Below are 14,350 nucleotides of genomic sequence, written 5' to 3'. Positions count from 1 at the left end.
AAACAGGGATTGTCTCCCCACTGCGTGATGGCAGTGATTTACGGACCTACACGCCATTTAAGAAATAAGGAAGCTTTTCGACCTCCTACCGACCTTTCCCATACCAGCAGCCGTCCAGACCTCACACATAGGTGGACAACCAGTCAGTAACTATAATATTACTTGGTATCACGGACGTTCGGACACTCTCAAGCTACACTCAACATGGTGAACCTCCACCGCGCACCAAGGCAGTGGTGACTGAGTAAATCAGAAACCATTGCATCCTTTGAAAGCTGGCGCCAAAATCTCAGCTACACCCTATCACTAGATCCTAATTTCGCTCTGTTCTTGGAAGAGCATCACTTGGAAAGCCAAAACCAAGTCTTCTCCTCTTCAAGGATTTACCGACGATGACGAAGACACCCCTGCTGCTACACATCGTACAGCACAACAAAAGGTCAACGCTCTTGATCTCTCGTAACACAATAGTCAGAAAGTCAACTCCAGTGGACCACATCTGTCAAACCTTACGTCTTCGCTATGGATTTCAGTCCACCGGAGCACATCTTCTGGACTTTTGTGACATTCATCTTCAACCTGACGAGCGGCTAGAGGACCTTTTTCAATGCTGGACAGCATTTGTCGAGGACAACCTGTTTCGTATTAAAAGACTGTGGCATTACTCATAATGGAGAGAGAATAGTTGATGATGAAGAGCTGCCTCCCTCTCTTGAGAACTATGTTGTATTGACGTGATTACAATTGGTCCATAAAGACCTGCCACGACTTGTTAAGCAAAGGTACGGAACAGAGCTCCGCACACGCACACTAGCATCAATAAAGCCTGAGATCTCTCAAGCCCTCACATCCATTCTGGATGAAATTCGTTCCATGGAAGATGCTGCAATAATGCACACCACCTCCTCACAACATCAAGATGTCAGCCACAGTAGACATGCCAAATTCAGAGCACACTCTAGAGATCAGCGACTGTCCCGCTTTTGACCTTTATGTAAACAAGCCGGCCGTCCTAATGCCCACTTTCTCAGCAAATGCAACTTCTTACCTGCAGAAGACCATAAATATATGGCCAAGGCGAGACAGATTGTCAATATCATAGATGATGACATAGAGTTTGACACTCAACACGATGTCATCGATGACGCAAACAATGACGTCCTCAGTGCTTGTAACATCCCGTCCGCAATGAGGGTCCAGGTTCGTCTCCTTATCTCGACGTTTTTTATGGCCACCACACAGCCAGACGAGCCATTGATAGTAGTGCTATGAGTAATATGATACACTTATCTGCTGCCAAACGACTGGGTGTACCAACCAAGCCAAGTTCTCAGTCTGCTCACCAAGCTGATGGTTCATCACCCCTAAAGGTCACTGCAGAGACAAAGTTTATACTGACTGGTGACGGCATCAACTTTACTTTTGAAGGTCTTGTCATCGAAAACCTTGATTTTGACATTTTAGCGGGTACACCGTTTATGGAAACCAATGATATAAGCCTTCGTCCAGCAAGACGACAAGTTACTCTTGGGGATAGATCGACATACACATATGGCTCAAATTCCCGGAATACACATAACACCATCCGTCGGGCCTGTGTCTTACAAGCCCCTGCTCAACCTACCCAACCATTGAACACATGCAGAGATGCTACTCATTTGGCCTCAATCAGGTTAGACCGAAACAAACAACTTCCTCACAACCAGCGAGATGAATTTCGCAAAATACACCCGGACAGTTCCGTCACATCGCTATCAATCCAGGATGTTATCTCAGGCAATGCTCGGCCCTCTTCCACCAGTAGAAATGCATGGACTTACAGTCTGAGTGCTCAGACCTATGCAGAACACATGCACACTTGACCCAGGGAACTCGCCGATCCAAAAAGATGACAGACAGCAAGGATGTCAAACGTTATTTGAATGCTGTGACTGTTGTGAAAGATGGATAACTGGTCGTCGTACGCTCTGAACCAGTTGTCGAGTCCTATGAATGCATCACCCGGGGGGGTAACTCCCATAGATGGCTATACGGGGAGGGTCCCGCGCGAAAGGGGTCGTTTTTTTTGCACTGTTTGGTATCAGAAAGGGTATACTTTTCACGAGGTGTTGGTATGAGAAAGGGTCCGGTTTTTATACACAAACTGACATTTGTTAAAAAATCATGCTGTCAACACTGGAAACCCATGTATCTACATCTCCGATCACTATGGAAACGCAGCTATCTGTTGGTGGGGTAGCGTGAGTTGCTATGAGGGTCAAGGTCAACCCCGCCACTCACATAGCAACTCACGCTACCCCGCCAAGAGATAGCTGCGTTTCCACAACTAGGTATCAGAAAGGTGTTACAATATGTAAAAATCAGTACTTTGAGAAAGCTATAATGTGTTCTTGAACAAGGATGTAACATGCGCACGCATGCGCACCCTCTCCAACATGTCACTCGTTTTAGTGAAATACACGAAGTTACTTGAGCTCTGAATATCCGTGTCTGCGTCACTTATTCATGACCATCCACGATCAAAACATGGTGGCAGCGGTAAAACTTGAAGCCTAGATGAATCCTTGAACCAAAGAAAAGGACCCAAGGACGAAGAAACTGAATTTCTACGGCAACAAAACTGTAAGTTGTGATCGGACTGTATTCCGTATGAACGAACACACGTGTTTCTAATACACACGGCTATCATTGAAACCCGGCACTGTCTGAAACATTGTCGTTAGTACTGAGAAACCTAATACCGAAGCCGATCGCTGCAATACTCATTATGGCAAACCCCCAAGAGAACGCTCGTGTTACTTTACCGCCCAACGCACCACAGATTCCATTGCCTGCTCAGTTGGATGTAGGTGACAGCGCCACCTCAGCCGAGAAATGGAAAACATGGAAACAGGTATGGAACAATTATAGTGTGATAACGCAGCTGAATACTCAAACAACTGAATACCAGTTAGCCCTGTTTCTCCATGCCATTGGGCCTGAAGCTTTAGCAATATATAATGGATTTGGTTATGCAGAGGGAGAGGACAAATCCAAGCTAGACACTATTGTCAAGAAATTTGACACCCACTTTGTTGGTGAAACCAATGAAACATACCAACGATATCTATTCAACAAGCGTGTCCAAGAGCAAAATGAAAGCATTGATACCTACATTACAGCACTGAAAACCATAGCCAAGACATGCAACTTTTGTCAGTGCTTACACGACTCGCTCATCAGAGATCAAATAGTTGTTGGTATAAAGGACAATGCAGTACGAAAGCGTCTCCTGCAAGAACGCAAACTAACACTCAACCATTGTATCGACACATGCCGAGGTGCTGAAGCCACCGCATCACGTCTGAGAGCGATGGGAGGTTCAGAAGAAGTAAACAAAGTTAAGGCAAAGCCCACTCCCCAAAGAAAGAAGCAGAGTGATACTAAGAGTCACAAAGCCCAAGCTCCAAATACCAAACAGAATAGTATTGACTGCAAATTTTGCGGATACAACCATGTTCCTGGTAAACAGAAGTGCCCTGCATGGGGAAAGACTTGTACATCATGCAAGGGTAGAAACCATTTCGCCAAGAAATGCTTGAAAACTCGCAAAGTACGTACTGTGCAAGACAACCAGTGCAGTGAATCCAGTGACTCTGAACCAGAATGGATAAATGTTGTGAAGGTCAACTCAGTGAATGACAAAGAAGTTCACGCAGAAATTCTTATCGATAACAAGCCAGTCCGTTTCCAGTTAGATTGCGGAGCAACGGCTAATATCCTGCCCATAAAGTACATCGGTAAGAGAGACATTAAACCATGTCACAATAATCTAGTAATGTGGAATGGCACTAAACTACAACCAGCCGGAGTATGTCGCCTGATCATACGCAACCCAAAGGGAATGAAGAAGTACTCTGTTGAATTCATTATTGTAAAGGAAAACCTAACTCCACTCCTAGGCATACAAGCGACACAACAGATGAAGCTGCTAACCATAAATAGAGAGAACTTCAAGGCAGTTAACTCAGTCTCCTCTGATGACAAGCAACACATCGTCAACAAATACCCTGATGTCTTCGATGATAAACTAGGACAACTTGAGGGCAAAGTACATCTATATGTAACCCAGATGCAACCCCTGTCACACTGCCATGTCGATCAGTACCCATCTCCGTAAAAGACAAATTGAAAGCCGAACTTGACCGACTTGTAGGGCTTGAGCCATCACACCAGTTGACCAACCCACTGAATGGACCAGTCAATTTGTAGCTACGACAAAGAAGTCCGGAGAAATTAGGATCTGCATCGATCCGAAACCCTTGAACGAAGCGCTCAAAAGAGAGCACTATCAGCTACCGACCCTTGATGATGTCCTGCCTGAACTATCAAAGTCAAAGGTCTTCACCAAAGTCGACCTGTCGTCCGCATACTGGCACCTGACTCTTGATGAGGAATCCAGTCTACTTACCACGTTTATTACTCCTTTCGGAAGATATCGATGGCTTAGACTGCCTTTTGGCCTCAATGTCTCCAGCGAAATATTCCAGAAACGCTTACACCAAGCACTAGAGGGCCTACCAGGCGTACTATGCATTGCTGATGATATCACAGTCCACAGCGACACTGACCCAGGACACGATAACAACTTAGACAAGCTACTACAACGATGTCGTGAGAAAGGCATCAAACTCAAGCAAGCCAAGTTGAAACTACGATGCAAACAGATACCCTTCCACGGACACCTACTGACTGAAGACGGCCTGAAAGCTGATCCAGACAAGATAAAGGCAATCATAGAAATGCCCAGGCCAGAGAATCCTGAAGAAGTCCAGAGACTGAATGGTATGGTAAACTATCTTAGTCGTTTCCTACCACGCCTATCTGACGTCATGAAGCCCATCAGACAACTCACTCATACTGATGTTAAGTGGGAATGGACCGAAACGCAGGAAGCTGCACTTCATGAAGTAAAGAAGCTGATGACGTCAGCGCCTGTATTAGCATACTACAACCCAGACAAAGAACTTGAAGTACAATGTGATAGTAGTCAGTCTGGCTTAGGTACCGTACTACTGCAAGAAGGACGCCCCATAGCATACGCAAGCCGAGCACTTTCACCAGCCGAAACGAGATATGCCCAGATCGAAAAGGAAATGCTGGCTATTGTCTACTCGATGGAGAAATTTCATCAATACACTTATGGCCGACACACCACAGTATACAGTGATCACAAACCTCTGGAGTCAATACAGAATAAGCCGCTATCCAGAGCACCAAAGAGATTACAGAGAATGATGATCCGTCTCCAAAACTATGACGTGAAGATAGTCTACTGCAAAGGTAAGGACATGCACGTAGCCGATACTCTATCCAGAGCATACTTACCTCCTGATGGAACAAACAGAGAAACTGTGTTTGACAAAATCAATATGGTCAGTTTCTTACCTATAAGTGAGGAGAGACTGTCACAAATTCGCACAGCAACAGAGCAAGATAAATCCCTGCAGTCACTCCGAAAGGTAATCCAGTCCGGTTGGCCAGATACCAAGGACCAAGCACCAACACAAGTATCGCCATACTTCAACTTCAGAGATGAACTATCCATCCAAGATGGCCTCATCTTCAGATCGGAAAGAGTCGTCATACCACACAGCCTAAGAAAAGACATGATGACCCGCATACACTCATCACACACTGGCATTGAAGGTTGTCTGCGTAGAGCGCGCGAATGCCTGTACTGGCCAGGTATGAGTGCAGACATCAAGAACTACATCTCAGCCTGTGAAACATGCAGAACATATGAAACTAGTCAGTGCAAAGAAACACTGATGAACCACGAGATTCCACAACGACCATGGCAAAAAATAGCCTCAGATCTATTCACCTATGACAATCGTGACTACCTCGTAACCGTAGACTACTATAGCGATTTCTATGAACTGGACAAACTTCCAGACACAAAGTCCTCAACCATCATAAGGAAAACCAAACAGCACTTTGCCAGGTATGGAATACCGGAACAAGCTGTAAGTGACAACGGACCACAGTACATATCTACTGAATTTGCAGAATTCGCTAAGCAATGGGACTTTGAACACCTCACCATAAGCCCATACAACAGCAAAGCTAATGGCAAGGTCGAAGCAGCCGTCAAGAAAGCCAAACAACTCTTGAGAAAGTGCAAGAAATCCAACAGCGACATCAACCTTGCACTACTCGATCAACGCAACACCCCAACACAACAAGTAGGCTCCAGTCCAGCACAACGCCTAATGAATCGTAGGACCAGAACACTACTTCCAACCGCAGCCAGTCTACTGAAACCAAGGTCATTCAACTCGGAAAGCGAACGAGACAGAATGAAGAAAAAGCAAACTGTACAAGCAGCATATTACAACAGGAATGCACATGACTTACCAACGCTAGAAGAAGGTGATGTTGTCAGAATGAAACCGTTCATCCTAGGACAAAGAAATGGCAAAAGCCATCGTCACACAGCGCCTGGATGGAAGATCATATGAAGTTAAATCAGACAACACAATCTACCGACGTAATCGAGCGCACCTCAAGAAAACAACAGAACCACCAGATACCAAAGAGTTGGCACCAACAGACGCAATCCTGAACGCTCCCATTTCCATCAAACCACCATTGCCTGCAAGTACCCCTCCACCACCACGTCTGCCAGCTACCAAGGAAACAACTTCGTCGCCTCCGCCCCCTCCGACTGAAACAACACTGTCTAAATCACCAGTGAAATCCAGAAGCGGCCGTATAATAAAACAACCAACCTATTGGAAGGACTACACCACTTGAAAACTTTGTTCTGTGTTCTATGCTAGTTTTAACACACTACTGTAACTATGACTACAGTTGCCAAATTTATTCATGTTTCATAAACCTTTCGTTACAAATTCAACAAAACATTGATACTCAAAGAAACTTTATATTATCTTATGCATGCTGAAACAAAGTTGATATTTTAATCATGTTTATTGTTGTATTTGCATCTTGAGAATGTTTTTGTTCTAAAAAAAAAAAAAAAAAAAAAAAAAAAAAAAAAACAAAAAAGGTTCACTATTACTATGTCCACCAGAGGCCTGAGTACGGTAACGCGGACAATTGATATGAACATTCCAATTCATGAACAATTAACATCATATCAGGACTCCCTACTATCCTTTAAAAAAGGAAGGATGTTACAATATGTAAAAATCAGTACTTTGAGAAAGCTATAATGTGTTCTTGAACAAGGATGTAACATGCGCACGCATGCGCACCTCTCCAACATGTCACTCGTTTAGTGAAATACACGAAGTTACTTGAGCTCTGAATATCCGTGTCTGCGTCACTTATTCATGACCATCCACGATCAAAACAAAAGGGTAGGTTTTTTTGCTCAAAACTGGTATCACAACATTTTGGGTTTCCATGTTCGTGGCGAGCCCCCCCCCCCCCCCCCCCCCCCGTACTATTAGCCATGGAGTTACCCCCCCGGATGCATCGTAATACCCCATCAAGTCCTTGATGGTTTTTTGACAGCTATATGCACATCAGATTAAGCCATCCATCTTGACTGTTGCGAAAGATGGATTACTGGTCGTCGTACGCTCTGAACCAGTTGTCCAGTCCTGTGAATGCATCATAATACCCCGTCAAGTCCTTGATGTTTTTTTGACAGCTATGCACATCAGATTAAGCCACCCATCATGTCATCAGATGAAACAGATTATACATCGCTACTTCTATGCTCTTGACTTAGATAAAGCGATTCATAAGGTGTGCTCATCATGTCACCAGCGCGCTTTCCTGAGCAAGATTCCACAGTCATTTGCTAAACAGTCTACTATGGATCCGCCCAAGGTTGTTGGCATCCGTGCTCGGTGCCAAGCAAGTCACCATGCCAGTGAAGAATCCAGGGCTGGGAGAGGCAAAGCTGCATTCCTCTCCCCTACAAGAAAGCGATCGTGGTTACTTACATGTAGACTGCAATGTCATCAGCCCATGACCATTATGTAGGTACTGGTGTTGACAGCCCACAGCATGACATACGAATGTGCCATGGTGATCAGTCTCATTGGACGTCGTACTGTGGTAAGGAACGTGAGTGTAACAAAGTACCACCAGCTTCAGGTCCACCACCTCATCGTTGGCGTGACAAGACAGTAAATTTCTTGTCAGACAAGTATACCCCACGACATCCAGTTCGAACGTTCATAGTCCTCCTGAGCCTCCTGGCATCCTGCTTGTTCTCTCTTCACAGGGTAAACCACCAGATCCACCCCTTCCTCATCAGAGCCAGCCTGTAATGACAATGTTCCATGGCTTCCAGTTGGCAATCCCTTTCTTGTCACCTCCAATGATGCCAAGGACTGTAGATGATCTTCATGCAAATACTAGCTCCTATGACACTTAAGTGACTTGAAACTTGACTTTTAGTTGTTTTGCGGCAAAGTTCTATGCGTTCCTTTCTTGCGTCTTGAGGCAGTTGACCGTAGTTTGTAGTTTCTTTCCTTGTTTTCTTTCAGGCTTGCGGACTTGTTATGTAGAGTAAAAGTGGTCACGCCACTATGTGTTGTTGCATTGTTATGTCGCCCTCTCGCGTTTTTCACGTTACTCTTTACTTAGTTGTTATGCGCATGCGTCTCTCTCTGCATCACCATGTTGTTGTTGTGTTAGTCTTACACCAGTCGTAATAAAGTTCGACGTTTATCTCCGACATCCTGTGTTTGGTTGTGGTCTTGACCTGATGGTTAAACAGGGATTGTCTCCCCACTGTCATCTACTTTCAAATCAGTTGACTGAACCATTACAATCTGCCTTCAAGAAATCACACAGTACTGAAACAGCATTGACTCGTGTTCAGAATGATATATTAATGGCACTGGATAGACAGAACATTGTCATGCTTGTAGTTCTCAATGTGTCATCAGCGTTTGATACAATTGCCCATCAAATACTTCTTTCTCGTCTGTCCTAACTGACAGGTGTTCGTGGCACTGCAGTAACTTGGTTTGAATCATACCTTGAACATCGTCAACACACAGTTTGCATAAATGGTGTGTTTTCCAACGTTAGGAAAGTCAACTATGGAGTTCCTGAGGGCTCTGTTCTTAGGCCAATCTTGTTCAAAATTTACACATCACCACTTGGCAACATAATTCGAAGCTATATCATAGAGTTTCACCGCTATGCAGATGACACCCAGCTTTATATTTCTTTCAGACTACAGAATATCAACATGAGCATATCAAAATGGAAAACGCGATTGCAGAAATACACAACTGGGTGACCATTAACCTACTCAAACTGAATTCGGATATGATGGAATTAGTCTTTTTCGGTTTGCAGGCAAACCTTCGTAAACTGAACATACCATCGTTCCGACAACATTATTGATGCTCTTATCAAACTTCTCTGGCTGCTTGTCCATAAACGCATTGAATTTAAATTGTTGCTGTTCACGTTACAGGCTCTGCATGGTGCTGCTCCGTCTTACCTTTCCAATCTGATTACAGGCTACAGACCAAATCGCTGTCTTCGTTCTGAAAACCAATGTTTGTTAGTTGTTCCTGTTAGTTGTATCTAAGGCCTCTGGACATCGGGCCTTTGGTTCTGCTGCTCCCATCTTATGGAACAAGCGTCCACTTGAAATTAAAACCTTCAAGTCGCTTGACATTTTTAAGAAGAAGTTGAAAACTCACCTTTTTAAGCCTGCTTATAGCCTGTGATGTTTTTTTATACTGTGTACCAGTTCTTTATTCGGTTTCTAACGTGTTGTTATTTTTGTTTCCACAATTTTTATCTTGGTTACATTCTTCTTGTTTACTTTTATCCATTAATCCTGTTGTCACTTTTAAAGCTCTTTTATTTTTACCGTTGTCATTTTTTGTTAAGCGCCTATGAGCACTTTTGTGGATAAATGGCGATATACAAGAGTTTAATTATTATTATTATTATTATTATTATTATTATTATTATAATTATTATTATTATTATTATTATTATTATTATTATTATAATTATTATTATTATTATTATTATTATTATTATTATTATTGTATCGAATTTCCAAATTTGCTGATTTCAGTGCATTGACAACAATCTTTTACATCTGTCATTTGCCATAATTGATTTTCTCAAGCTTAATACAGGATTAATTTTTATTATAATAATGAACTTTCATTATTAGGAACATGTATCTAAAAGGGCTAAACTAAAGTGACTCTTTTAACGTACATGGTATATTGCCCTGCCCTGAGCTGACACGTTTTCTAGTTTTGGAAGACTAATAGCCATCCTTGCCATTTCTTCTGGTCATCTTCTCTGATCTTTTCATCCCAGCCAATTTATTATTTTTATTTTATTTATTTACACTTTTATTGAGCGGCCGAGTTACTTGTACAGATATTTTCATCGGGGCTCAAGCAAAATTACAATAATTACATCTACAAAGGAACATTCATTTCACATAATCTTTCAAGTCAGATTTAAAGGTGTACAGAACAGTATCATTCGACCTCGTCCAACATGACTCATGAGAAAGGTCACACACTAGATCTCGTAATATCGCAGTCATCACAAAATCTCGTCAAGGACTTTGAATCGCACTGTCTCCTGCCATCTGATCACAGTTCCATCCACTTTGTGTCTAATTTGACCAGGCCTCGCACCAGGAAGATCAAAGCAGTTAGTTAGAAGATATCTAGTATTGACTTCGATCAAATGATGTCATGTATGGGTGACAATCCTTTCTCTTTATTGAAAGGCGCATCTGTGGATATGCTGGTCCAAAATTACAATATCACTTTGTCCAGGGTATTTAACACTGTCGCCCCAGCAACAATGAAAGTTGTCAATGGCAAGCCGTGATCATCGAAAGGAAGTCAGAAAATTAGAACATTCCTGGAAGGCAAATCCCCGAGAGATTAATAAACAAATCTTCCACGCGAAACGCTCTGCCCACAATCGTATCGTCAACAACGCCAGATCCGCCTACTATCGTTCAAAGATAGAAAAATCCGATCAACGAAGGTTATTCTCTGTTATCGATGATATCATTGGTGAGAAATCATCATCTGCCCTGATTCTGCCACACCATTGTGACCCCAAGGTTCTGGCTGAAAAGTTTTCGGACTTTTTCTGTGAAAAAGTGATGAAGCTCAGAGAGCGATTGGATTCTACGACCGGAGTACAAGTGTTTAATGACTATGGTCCACCACTTGATAAATTCATGTGTGTTTCAGAGCAATATGTTTCTAAGTTAATCACATCAATGAATTCAAAATCTTGTAAACTTGACCCAATCCCGACTTCCTTGCTGAAAATATGCCTTCCATTGGTATCATCACGTATTACTGACATAGTAAATGAGTCATTTAATTCTTGTGTTTTCCACAGTGTCTCAAACATGCCATAGTTAGACCTTTGTTGAAGAAGTTTGGATTGGATCAAGATCAATTGAAAAACTATCGCCCTATATCAAATACTCCATTCATTGGCAAAGTCATTGAAACAATCATAGTAGATCAATCACACCATCATTTAGCATCTTCTCAGCTGTATTGTAAATTTCAATCTGCTTACCGCAAATTCCACAGCACAGAAACGGATTTGGTAAAAGTACAAAATGACGTCATGCTTTCTATTGATAGTCATTCAGAAGTGATACTCGTTCTTTTAGATTTGAGTGCTGCATTTGATACCATCGACAATGACATTCTTTTGAAAAGGCTAGAGACTCGTTTTGGCATTAAGGGACAAGCACTGGATTGGTTTGCATCATACCTAAAAGGAAGGAGTCAGAGTGTAATGGTGAATGATATCGCTTCTGAACCACGTGAACTATTATATGGAGTCCCTCAAGGCAGTGTCTTAGGGCCATTATTATTTGCACTTTATTGTGCCCCCCTTGAGAACATACTGGAAAAACATTCGATAAGATTCATGCTGTATGCTGATGACAAACAAGTTTATTTAACCTGTAAGCGGGCTGATCATTCAAAATTACAGATTGAAACCTGTGTGGACGAGATCCGTGAATGGATGGCCGATAATAAGCTTGTTTTAAATGATAATAAGACAGAATTAATTCATTTTCATTCGAAATTCAGACCTCATACACCTCTACCTGGACTACGTGTCGGAACAGATCTAATTGCACCTTCATCCGTTGTCAGAGACCTAGGGTTTTATTTTGACAGTGTTGTTTTAGCTCATAATCAAATTATGCAAGTTTGTAAGTCAGCCTTGTTTGTTTTAAATCGCATAGGTCGTATCCGTAACGTCTTGGATAGCAAAACTACTGTAAGATTAATCCACGCCTTCATAACATCACGCCTAGACTACTGTAATAGTATGTACATTCATCTTCCTGATTATCTCATTAACCGGTTACAACACATACAGAACTCAGCTGCTCGCTTGGTTACTCGTACTAGAAAACACGAACACATCAGACATGTTATTCAAGAGTTACACTGGCTTCCTGTTATCCATCGAATTGATTTCAAAGTTCTTATGCTTACATACAAATGTCTCCATGGCCAAGCTCCAACTTATTTGTCAGATCTTCTCATTGTTATCAAGCCTAGTAGACTAACACGTTCTGCAAATGCTACAAAACTTGTCGAACCTCGCTATAATCAGGAGCATTATGGAAAGCGCGCTTTTTCGGTAGCTGCTCCCAGGCTGTGGAATTCCCTTGATGTTTCTATTCGAAACGCACCTTCCCTGTATTCTTTTAAAACACAACTTAAAACCCATCTCTTTAGGAAGGCTTACGGGATGCAATAATTATATTTCTCACAGTGAGTTTTTTTTATCTAACTCCATTAGTGTTTTCCAATTGTGTTTTTAAAGTTGAACCTTTTAGCGTGTACAATTTCGATATTTTACCAGATTGCTTAGTTTTACATTAGCTCGAGTGTGTGTGTGTGTGTGTGTGTGTGTGTGTGTGTGCGTGTGTGTACGTGTTTGTTTATGTATGCTTGTTTGTAATGTTACTTATTATTTTTATGACAACTTAAATGTACTAGCCTCTCAGCTAGGCGACTGATGCCGTATGTTGTGGGTTCGAATCCGATTGAAAACTATCCGTATTCTCTTTATCTATAAGTGTTGTAAAGCGCATTGAGATTTTATACTATTATGTAATGCGCTATAGAAGAAATAAATATTGTTATATTATTATTATTAGTTTGTTTGATTTCAATTGGAAAAGCATTCCACAGTTTGGCAGCATGGTATTGAAAGCTACGTTGACCACATTTTGAGAAGCATTTAGTTACATAAAAATCCTTTCGAGAAGTAGAACTCTGAACGGTAAACAAATCAGATAAATACTGTGGACCATACCCTTTCAAACATTTAAATGTTTCAATTGCCGTAAAGTAAAATATTGGTTGTTTGACAGACATGACATTAAGTCACGAAAATAAATCCACTGAAGGGAAATCAAACGGAAGTTCGAAAAGCGTACATAGAGCTCTTTTCTGAAGTATAAACACTTTATCAATATTCTCAACTGTTGTGTTCCCCCAAACTACACAGCAATAATCAAGAATACTCTTGAATAGACCATAATACAGTACTATACGCTGATCAAAAGGAATGTAAGTACGAAGTTTACGTAACAATCCAGTGCGCATACTCAATTTCTTGCTTAAATTATCAATATGAACATCCTAGGATAAGTTTTCATCTAAATATATACCTAAAATCTCCTCTGAAATAACTTTGGGGATCTTGGTATCAGCTATCTCTATAGTCAATGAAACATCGGAATTATTCAGATGATCCAACGTAAAAGGTGATGTTATCAAAATGCACTTTGTTTTCTTTGCGTTTAAACGCATATGATTATTGGTTATCCAATTAGAAATTGGCAAAACATCACAATTTATAGCATCATTAACTTCATACACTTCTCCTTCGTAAGTAGTGTCTAATCATCAGCATACATGTGGAGGGTGGAGGAATCAACAGACAATGACATATCATTAATAAAAATCATGAAAAGTAATGGTCCTAAAATAGACTCTTGCGGCACACCTGTGGTAATACGACAAATGGTCGATCTACTGCCCATGTAATCCACAATCTGTTGATGATTTGAGAGATAACATCTAAACCAGTTAATCAATCCATCAGATAGCCAATAAACGTGTAGTTAAGCTAGCAAAATGTCATGATCTATAAGATCAAGTGCCTTTGATAGATCAAGCAGGAGTACACTATTCAAATAACGACTGTCATCATTACACAAAATTTAATCTGTTAAACGGATTAGAGCTGTTTAGCATGAGTAATTCTTTCTAAAACAACACAATTGAAAAGAAGATTAAACGTAGGTAAATATTCAAATAAA

At 41.5% G+C, this 14,350-nt stretch overlaps 1 protein-coding gene across 3 annotated transcripts in view; it reads left to right on the top strand.

Moving 5' to 3' along the window:
* The window catches only part of LOC139121059 (semaphorin-2A-like), a 291,580-nt gene that overhangs the window by 125,713 nt on the left and 151,517 nt on the right, over nucleotides 1-14,350 (top strand). The gene's annotated exons all lie outside the window — the stretch shown is intronic.

This window comes from Ptychodera flava, chromosome 21 (genome assembly GCF_041260155.1).
Source record: "Ptychodera flava strain L36383 chromosome 21, AS_Pfla_20210202, whole genome shotgun sequence".
Lineage (NCBI taxonomy): Eukaryota > Metazoa > Hemichordata > Enteropneusta > Ptychoderidae > Ptychodera > Ptychodera flava.
The sequence above is the reverse complement of the archived record's forward strand: the minus strand, read 5'-3'. Positions and strand labels throughout refer to the sequence as shown.